At 34.2% G+C, this 11308-nt stretch overlaps 1 pseudogene; it reads left to right on the forward strand.

Moving 5' to 3' along the window:
* Positions 1-9735: 9735 nt before the first annotated feature.
* On the forward strand, positions 9736-11308 carry LOC120185227 (annotated as a pseudogene).

Raw genomic sequence — 11308 nt, forward strand, 5'->3', positions numbered from 1 at the left:
ATTTACATGGATATAAGTTGGTTCAAGTAATGGTAGTTGAGTTAATCTCATAAGAGGGGCTTAAAATAGAAGAATTAAGGGAAGAGTTGATGATTTACGTGCTAAAATGTCAGTTCTGGGCAATGTGCATCGATGCACATTCATTGTGCACCGATGCATCATGATAAATCCCAGAAATTGTTTAAGGTGCATCATGCACATGCAGTGCATCGATGCATTAATTTTAAAAGAAAACATCAAATAGGATTTATGCATCGATGCATAAGGAATGCATCGATGTATCCCCATTAAATACAAACATCGAATAGGATTTATGCATCGATGCATGGTGTAGTGCATCGATGCATACCTTCATTAAAAGATAAAATGACTCTTCTTTAGCCCAAAATGATAGTTAGAATATATTAATTAGTATACTGATTATATCAATGAATTATTATGTAGATACAGAGCCTAAACAAGTTCCGAAACTTATCAAGTAAGATCGATCAAGGAAAGATAACAGATCGATATTGACTAGTGAGGCCAGGTGAGTGTGTACTATTAGAATATACGTATTGTATATGGAAATTTGACTTGCGACAAGTCTGTTTCCAATATGTTGAATATATGATTGTATGATTATGTTTGATATTACATGAATATGTTTAGTTGTATTACATGTTAGGTGGTATGAATTTATATGATATGTGTTATATGGCAATGATTTAAGTATTATAGGAATTAAATGAGTTATATGAACCTGAGATATAAATTATAGGAGCATGAACTATGTAAAATAGCAATGATTTATATGATAACAAGAGAAAGGATATAAATTACATGAGTTAGATATATATATATATATACATATATATAGGAATTTGTATAACCAACTTATGAGATTAGATGAAAAGTGAGATAAGTTAAATAACATTGATTTATAGGACAATATAAGAATAATATATAAATGAGGAGACATTGACAGAAGTGATTATATGAACATGTAAAATAAGTTATATGGAGAGGATATATGAGCTGAAATGAACATATAATACATTAGTCATATGGTAAAGATTTATGAATCTATAGGAAAATGTTTTGGGAACTATGTGATGATAAGTTATGAGAAAATATTTATATAGGTAACAAGCTATGTGAAATTGAATTAAGTAATATATGAAACTAGAATATAATTAATGTGAAATAAGTGATTAGGTAAAACTGTGAGAAGTTATAGGGCATTGTTATTCGAAGTATATGAAAGTATGTATATGGATACCTGTATAAGTTTATATGTTATACTATGTGCTATGTGATATACTTGATGTATGAGAATCATATGAGAATAAGAGATGACAATGAGTTACATGCCATATGAACACAAGAGAAGTGTTATAAGCTACGTGACAGATGATTATGAAATCATATGAAAATTGAAATGTACATGTGAATATGTAAAGTGATATGAATATAATGCCCATGTTATATGATACGAGAGCTATAGGTATAGTTGGCATGCCAAAAGTCGAGGGTTTTATCTATGTCTTTCGAGACATATGGACAGTATACCTATGTTCTAAGGAACATATGGACAGTTTACCTAGGTTCTTTGGGACCTATGGACAGTTTCCGAGGTTCTTTATGACCTCTTGATAGTTATCGGGGTCTTTGTGACCTCTGGATAGGTCCTTCGGGACATTGATCGAGCTGTGGTGACAGCATATGTGTGCACAACCTCAATATACTCACATACCTCAAGTTCTCACTAGTGTACATGGGCTAATAAAGAGATTAAACAAACATACTGAATGTGATATGTATACGATGGTTTATAGATGGTTATCAAAGGTAAATGGTTTGAAATGTGTTACATGAACCATATGATGTTATGTTGTTTCTTAATGATAATGATAGAGATTATGATAATGATGGTATATGTTTATGTATGCTTTATGTTATATGAAATATTATATGTTTTATATGCCTCACTGAGTCAACGACTTAGCGTGTGATTGTTTCACACATAGGTTATAGAAGTGAGAAGAGTAAAGAGCAACGTGGAGCAAGACATGTCAATTCTTCTTACCAAAAGTCAGATCAGAAGAAAGATAAATAATATGTATTTGAATACATAAAGTTCTAGTTGGCATGTATTCAAGATAATATATTGTATAAGCTCTGAATAGTTCGATAAAGGTTTTGAATAAGTTATATGTAATAATAAATTTTAAATTACTCACTATTTTATACAAGTAAAGGTTTTTGAAAAGTCCATGTGGCAGTTCGGACTCGGATACGGGTTGGGGGTGTTACATTTAATGGTATCAGAGCTACGGTTTAGCCAATTCTCGGCATAAACTAAAGTCCAAAGTGTCATAAAATGTATACATGCCAACACAGAGTGAAAATTTCTGATCTGATAGGGTAAGGAGTATGTTGTCTTGCCAATAGAACAAGATTTGTATAATATAGTAGAAATTGATTATAGAAATTTTCGAAGTGAATCGATAGCTGACAAATCTGATGGTGATAGCAATTCACTTGCCCTGACCAGGCAGGATGAAGAGCAAAATCCTCAGAAAGTGTCTTATAAGATTAAAGGTTGATTTCATAAAGTTGAAATCATATTAGAATAGTGAAAGAAGATCTTTATTATTTTGAATCAGAAAAGCGATATGTATTAGTTTTGTTGTATGTGGATAAGATAGAATATGGTGAATAAGTGTCACCATAAGAATGTTAAAAAGATCTAATGACGTGGTGAGTACTTATAGAAGAACTCAAGGATAAGTGCATCAGTGACAAGTGTATAAGATGTATAAAGTCAGAGCTTATGAGTTTGACGAAGTGATAGTATTGAGCATAAACAAGAGTATGTTTATGATAAGGTTTTGCAGTTAAGATGGAAAGAGTTAGCGTTGGCTAACCAGAGTATGTTATAAAAATGTAATGGAATTATAAGATTATAAGATATTGTCAGGATATGATAACCAAATCTTAAATGGATCTGGATATAGTTGCATATTTGGATCATAGTAATGTGGTATAGTAAAGGAAAATGAAGTAAGAATTTGTATATTTGAGTAAAGCTGAGGATTGATAAGAAGAGTTTGAGAATGTGTATATCGATGATCAGATTATAGGACACAGGAAGTCAGAATTGAGTTTGAGCAAAAGAAATTTTAGGATGTATGAGAATAGAGGTGAAATTGATAAGTTGAGTAAGCGAAGTTTGAGATAATTTAGATTGGAAAGGATGTATATGATTGGTATAATAGGGCTTGCGCCCTAGATTAAATAAAAGTTATTATCTAGCTGTCAGAGTAAAGGTGCTAGAGTTATAAGATTGGAGGAAAGATAAAGTGGAGTTAATCAAATATGATATGAATCTGGATGTGGTTATGTATCTTGATCATACAGATATGATGTAGGCAAAGAGATAAGCATTGGTATGTTTTAAAAAGTGGCTTTAAAGAAGAAAATACAAATACAAGAGATGATAAAGAATAAAGTTTGGTATAAGAAATAGGGATATCAAAGTTATGAGGATGCAATGAAGATTGTTACACAGAGATGAATATAGGTGATAAGACAAGAGTATGTGAACATGAAAGGAAAGATATGATTTGTGTATAAGGAATAAATAAAGGAAGAATGGAATAAAGAAATGAAAAGGGATTGAGTTAAAGGATCAAATACGATAAAGGTTATATGGAATGTAGATGATAATTTTATATAGAAGTAAGAAAATGTGTAAGGTTATGTGAATAGATTCTTTAAAAGGGTATGTTGAATCATATTTAAAGAAGATTTAAGGTCGTGTTTTGGTTAAATGATGATGGAAAACGAATTTGGTTAGAGATGGATTTAGGTTGTTGATTGATGAAAATGGATTGAAGTTACTGGTTGCTGTTTAAATGATAAGTGACATGATATGAATATATATATATAAAGGAAAAAGGTAATTGAAAAGCTAAAGGATTGAAAAGTAAGTTTCTGATGATGACAAGAAAGATTAATTAAATGAAGCAACATGAGAACTTTAGAAGATATGTTTCTATCAAGATGCCCAGTGAAAATTCGAGGACGAATTTTCTTAAAAAGGAGGGGAGATTTGTAACATCCGCAATACCGGGTTAGTGACCAAATTGTAAAGTTTTAGAATTTGGTGACTAAAGTATAAGAATGAAATAGTTCAATGATTATTGAATATATATGATGAAGGTTATTTAGTAATTATTAAAAGAAGTTAAGGGTTAAATGGTCATTTGACCAGAAAGATTTTTTATCTTTCTTTTAAAGGTGATATAAACGTGGGAAATGAGAAACATCCAGAGTTCTCTTCTCATTTCTTCTTCTTCATACGTGGGAGAGCCAAGCTAAAGGTGAGTTTTCTTGTGGATCAAATTCTTGATGAATTTAAGGTTGCTTATTGATCCTTAGATAATAACTAAGCTTAAGGAAAGCTTAGATTATCTTAAAACCATAAGATGAGGAGTATATGAAGAATTAAAGAAAGGAAGTAGAAAAGTGAAATCTTGAAGTAGAGTTTATTTCTTAAATTTGAAGTTAAATTTGACTTGTCAATGGTTAAATTAAGAGATTTGGAGTGATAGAATTGGATTTAGAACATATAGAAAATTTGGTATGATTCTTGAATCTCATAAGAAAGATAGGATTTTGAGGTTAAAAATGATTTACATTGATATAAGTTGGTTCAAGTAATGGTAGTTGAGTTTAATGTCATAAGAGGGGCTTAAAATAGAAGAATTAAGGGAAGAGTTGATGATTTACGTGCTAAAATGTCAGTTCTGGGCAATGTGCATCGATGCACATTCATTGTGCACCGATGCATCGATGATAAATCCCAGAAATTGTTTAAGGTGCATCGATGCACTGTGCATCGATGGATTAATTTAAAAAGAAAACATCGAATAGGATTTATGCATCGATGCATAAGGAGTGCATCGATGCATCCCCATTAAATACAAACATCGAATAGGATTTATGCATTGATGCATGGTGTAGTGCATCGATGCATACCTTCATTAAAAGATAAAAATGACTCTTCTTTTAGCCCAAGAAATGATAGTTAGAATATATTAATTAGTATACTGATTAGTATCAATGAATTATTATGTAGATACAGAGCCTAAACAAGTTCCGGAACTTATCAAGTAAGATCGATCAAGGAAAGATAACAGATCGATATTGACTAGTGAGGCCAGGTGAGTGCGTACTATTAGAATATACGTATTGTATATGGAAATTTGACTTGCGACAAGTCTGTTTCCAATATGTTGAATATATGATTGTATAATTATGTTTGATATTACATGAATATGTTTAGTTGTATTCCATGTTAGGTGGTATGAATTTATATGATATGTGTTATATGGTAATGATTTATGTATTATAGGAATTAAATGAGTTATATGAACCTGAGATATAAATTATAGGAGCATGAACTATGTAAAATAGCAATGATTTATATGATAACAAGAGAAAGGATATAAATTACATGAGTTAGATATATATATACATATATATAGGAATTTGTATAACCAACTTATGAGATTAGATGAAAAGTGAGATAAGTTAAATAACATTGATTTATAGGACAATATAAGAATAATATATAAATGAGGAGACATTGACAGAAGTGATTATATGAACATGTAAAATAAGTTATATGGAGAGGATATATGAGCTGAAATGAACATATAATAAATGAGTCATATGGTAAAGATTTATGAATCTATAGGAAAATGTTATGGGAACTATGTGATGATAAGTTATGAGAAAATATTTATATAGGTAACAAGCTATGTGAAATTGAATTAAGTAATATATGAAACTAGAATATAATTAATGTGAAATAAGTGATTAGGTAAAACTGTGAGAAGTTATAGGGCATTGTTATTCGAAGTATATGAAAGTATGTATATGGATACCTGTATAAGTTTATATGTTATACTATGTGCTATGTGATATACTTGATGTATGAGAATCATATGAGAATAAGAGATGACAATGAGTTACATGCCATATGAACACAAGAGAAGTGTTATAAGCTACGTGACAGATGATTATGAAATCATATGAAAAGTGAAATGTACATGTGAATATGTGAAGTGATATGAATATAATGCCCATGTTATATGATACGAGAGCTATAGGTATAGTTGGCATGCCAAGAGTCGAGGGTTTTACCTATGTCTTTCGAGACATATGGATAGTATACCTATGTTCTAAGGAACATATGGACAGTTTACCTAGGTTCTTTGGGACCTATGGACAGTTGCCGAGGTTCTTTATGACCTCTGGATAGGTCCTTCGGGACATTGATCGAGCTGTGGTGATAGCATATGTGTGCACAACCTCAATATACTCACATACCTTAAGTTCTCACTAGTGTACATGGGCTAATAAAGAGATTAAACAAACATACTGAATGTGATATGTATACGATGGGTTTATAGATGGTTATCAAAGGTAAATGGTTTGAAATGTGTTACATGAACCATATGATGTTATGTGTGTTTCTTAATGATAATGATAGAGATTATGATAATGATGGTATATGTTTATGTATGCTTTATGTTATATGAAATATTATATGTTTTATATGCCTCACTAAGTCAACGACTTAGCGTGTGATTGTTTCACACGTAGGTTACAGAAGTGAGAAGAGTAAAGAGCAACGTGGAGCAAGACAGGTCAGTTCTTCTTACCAAAAGTCATATCAGAAGAAAGATAAATAATATGTATTTGAATACATAAAGTTCTAGTTGGCATGTATTCAATATAATATATTGTATAAGCTCTGAATAGTTCGATAAAGGTTTTGAATAAGTTATATGTAATAATAAATTTTAAATTACTCACTATTTTATACAAGTAAAGGTTTTTGAAAAGTCTATGTGGCACTTCGGACTCGGATCCGGGTCGGATACGGGTTGGGGGTGTTACATAATGTCTCTTAATGGTGCAAGATTAAGGTGATACCAGAAACAGCTTTATGGATTTCAACTACCTCTTAGAGTAGTTGCCTCCGATTGACCGTGATAAAGCCCAAACTCAAGAGACATGGGATAGCACTACAAGGATTAGATTCAACAGTTAGTGCATGCATGGCCTAGCCATATGCAGATTTAATGATCAAATCACACACATCAGCAATCCGCAACGCATGGTTCGGTTTATGGTTGGGGCTGCCCCTGCTGCATCAGTGAGTGAGGAATGATATTGTATTCAAATTATGATTTCACTGTTTACTCGAATTACAATTAAATTCACTAAATTACTTTAACATGTTGGGTCATCTTTCATGTGAAAGTACTTGTGGGCTTTGACTACCCAGCCCATACTGCTCTGCTGGCATGGGGAATGAACCACGTCACCCCAACGTAATAATGTGTCAGCACCAAATTCTTTCCCCACGTGGAACGCACTGATCTGTTACACGCGGTGACCCAAGCCGAATCCCTTTCTCATGATTTTACTCGAAAGCAAGGCATCTCCTGCAACATGCACTCAACTCAACCCACCCAATAATTTCTTTTCCTCTCAAAAATATTCAATTACTATATATTTAATAAAGGCTAAACTACAAAACTTTTATCACTTGGATTTGACTATATTTCTCTTTTGTCACAAATTTAGTAATTTCTAACTCGATCACAAAATTTTGATATTGTTTTATTTTTTTTTTGTCATTTTTGTTGATTATTTAACGACATTGTGATATGATATATATATCTTTTACAAATTATGAAAAGTTTCCTACTTTTTTTAAAATTTATGAAAGTATTCTTGATTTCCCTTTTTTAAAATTTAACCTAGTTTTTCGGAACTCATTTTGATTTTTCGAAGTTGGAACACTTTCTTCTATATTCCGGTAATAAGAGATGGAGAAAGAGAAAATAAATAATATATTTTTGATTTTACAATGATTGGATGATTGCTATTGTACATCATAATCATTTTTTCCTCCGAATTTCACGTAAAATTTTGTGAGTTTTAAATAAATTTTGGAAAATTCTAAATTGATAGAGTAGTAGTAGACAATGATATTAGTTTATTGATATCTAAAATAGTCATTGAAAACAGTAAATAATGATAATACAAGCAACGACGTGAAATGAGGATGAAATTAAAAATAAATAAATATTTTTAGAATGATGATAAAATGAAAAAAAAAAACTAAAAGAGTAAGAAAGAAATGTGGTGGCTCCAGGGTTAGTTGGGATTTGGTTTGTAAGCCGAGAGACGAGGCAGGCCTTGGTCTAAGGGAGCTGGACACTTGGATTACTAGTATTATCCAGCATGTATGGGCTTTGATTGGTTGAGCGAGCTCTCCTTGGGTGCCGTGGGCCGAGGTTTATGTGTTGAAGGGGAGAGCGTTTATGGAGCTCCCTGTTCCTAAAGTGTGCAGTTGGACTTGGAAAAAGCTGCTTGGTCTTCGTAGTGCGGCCATGCAGTTTGTGAATCAGGATACGGGGAGATGGGGCAGCTGGGAAGGTTTAAGGTTGGAGATACTTGGCAGGGGGTTCAACGCTAGTGTGCGAAGGTGCCATGGGCGAGTTTAATTTGGTTTCCTTCTCAAATTCCTCGAAATGCTATCATTGTATGGTTTGTGGTGTTGGACAAGTTTCCAACAAAGGATAGGCTGTTGAATTGGAGAATAGAGGTAAATGGAAGCTTCTGTTTTTGCTCAGAATTGGAATCGAGGGACCATTTGTTTTTTGGGTGTGAGTACTCTAGGAAGTATGGGTGGTGTCCTTGCCTTGTGTCAATTGTCGAGGCAGGTTGGTACTTGGAGACAGGAGGTTTCGTGGGCGATTGAGAGGCTAGAAGGTAAGGCTTTCATCTCTACTTTGCTGAAAGTGGCTTGAAGTGCTTTTGTGTACCATATTTGGAGAGAAAGGAATGTGAGAGTGTTTGGGGAACTGGTTGGAATGCTGCTGCTCTGCTAGAAATGATTAAGGAGAAGTTAGGATGAAGTTGATTGGCACTTGTATAAGGCAAGGGGGATTGAATGACAGATTGTGCAGGAATTGGGGATTGATGGATAATTGTTTTACTCTTCAATTTCTTCTTTTCTATTTTGTATAGGTGCCGAGGATTATTTTGTTTGGTGGCCTTTAAGGGCTTTTTTTTGATGTAGCAGATTCTGCGAAAAAAAGAGAGGTGGCTCTGCATTAGTCGAAAACAACATATATCGACAAAAAAGTATGCCATGTCACCTTGTTGTTTATGAATTAATGTTCTGATAAAAATAAAAATAAATCAAAAGTTTAGTGATTAGATTTTTTTTTGAAGTTTGGTGACTAGAATAGCAATGAAAAGTGTAGTTTAACCTTTTCATAAAAGTAACAATATTATATATTTTGTTTGCCTTGGATATTAATACTTTGAAAATAAAATTATTTTGTTGATGCAAAGACATGCAAGACCCACTTGCAATACCTTGTATATCACTTAAGAGACTTCCACTCATTGCCTTTGCACTCCGAAAATGGTTGCCCTACTACTCAATAATGATGCTGCTTTACATTAGTTTTGGTGCTCATAAAAGACCTTCACATGGGACAGCCAGGCTGTGCACACCAACCCTCTGCTGCTTTACCCTTTTAGTTCCAAACATTTAATTACACAAAACCAAATCCTTCCTCTCCCACCTTATTTCCATCAATAACCCCACAATTCCATTTCTCTCCTAAAAAACAAAACTGCCCTTCAAACATATGCCTACCTTTCCCCTCACTTCCTCTCACTTCAACCCTTATGAAGCTTCATCTAGTTTCTAGCATTTTGATTCTTATTTTGGTCTGCCATGGAATCTGTGACTCAGCTATTCAAGTTGGTCACAGGGTTAGCATTGCCGTTCCATTAGAATACAATGATGGCTTCATTGGTAGAGCTTTTTTGATGGATTATACTAACCAGGTCGAACCGAGTTTCCGAGTAGCATTGAGTGCCGAAAATAAAGGGAGATATTCGTGTTCTCTAGAGGTTTTTCTAGGTGATGTCAAGGTCTGGAATTCTGGTCATTAATCCAAGTTCTACACATTTGATGTATGCGTCCTTGAGCTTACTCAAGATGGAGATTTACTGCTCAAGGGTCCCAAAGATCGAGTCGGATGGTTTACCGGAACTTCCAGACAAGGCGTCGAGGTAAAAGCACTTGCTTGACACATTGTTTCAAGTATACGTGTTCGACGCTCAAAGTGATTTGTGTGTTTGTATTGTGTTTACAGAGATTGCAGATACTTAGGACTGGTAATCTGGTGCTTGTGGATATTTTGAACCTGATAAAAGGGCAGAGTTTCAATTTCCCTACTGATGTAATGCTATGGGGACAGAGATTAGATGTCTCCACTTGGTTAACTTCGTTCCCAAGGAACTCGACTTGGTTCTACACGTTCGAAATCGGATACGACAGGGTTGCTCTTTATCTCAATTCGGGTAAGTCCAAGTACTCTTACTGGGAATTTAAGCCTTCCAAGAACAGAAACATCACGTTTGTTGAATTGGGTTCTAAAGGGTTAGAGTTATTCAATGATAACCATAAAAAAAATGGCGCATATCGCTTCGTGGAAGGTTCAGCCGATGAGGTTTTTAGCACTCGGAAATAGGACCGGAAACTTAGGACTTTACTTTTACTCACCAACCACACAAAACTTTGAAGCCTCATTCCAAGCTCTCAACTCCACCTGTGACCTTCCTCTAGCTTGTAAGCCTTATGGAATATGTACACTCTCCAATGCTTGTTCGTGCATACCCCTTTTGACGAGAGAAAAAGACATGGTCTTCGATTGTAATAATGAGGGGATCTCGGGCCATTTTTTCGGCAGAACCCAATCTGAGATGACACCGTTCAATTCGAGCATGTGCAAACCTGTGCTTGAGTGATTGCAAATGTGTTGCTGCGTTGCATTCATATGGAAACTACAGGGACTCGAGATTCGAAGAATGTTCCCTTTACCGGCTCATTGCAGGCATCAAGCTGGTCGAAAGAGGGTCCAGGTCGAGTTATATGGTTAAGGTTCCTAAAGGGAGCCGGTACCATCAAAGCAAGCCTAGTGTTAAGAAATGGGTGTTGATTGTGGTGGGAGCGGTGGATGGTTTGATTATCATATTTGTTGTTGGGGCCTTGCTTACTATTTCATTCATAAAAGAAGAAACAACTCATCAGGCACTGACAATAATACTTGACAAAATGTGATTGATTCCCCCCCCCCCCCATTATTTCCCATCGACAGTTTCCGGGGCTAAAACCGCTAATAGACACCCTAAAAACACAATACTGATCATTGGGAAT

This window comes from Hibiscus syriacus, unplaced genomic scaffold (assembly GCF_006381635.1).
Source record: "Hibiscus syriacus cultivar Baekdansim isolate YM2019G1 unplaced genomic scaffold, ASM638163v2 tig00113072_pilon, whole genome shotgun sequence".
Taxonomy (NCBI): Eukaryota; Viridiplantae; Streptophyta; class Magnoliopsida; order Malvales; family Malvaceae; genus Hibiscus; species Hibiscus syriacus.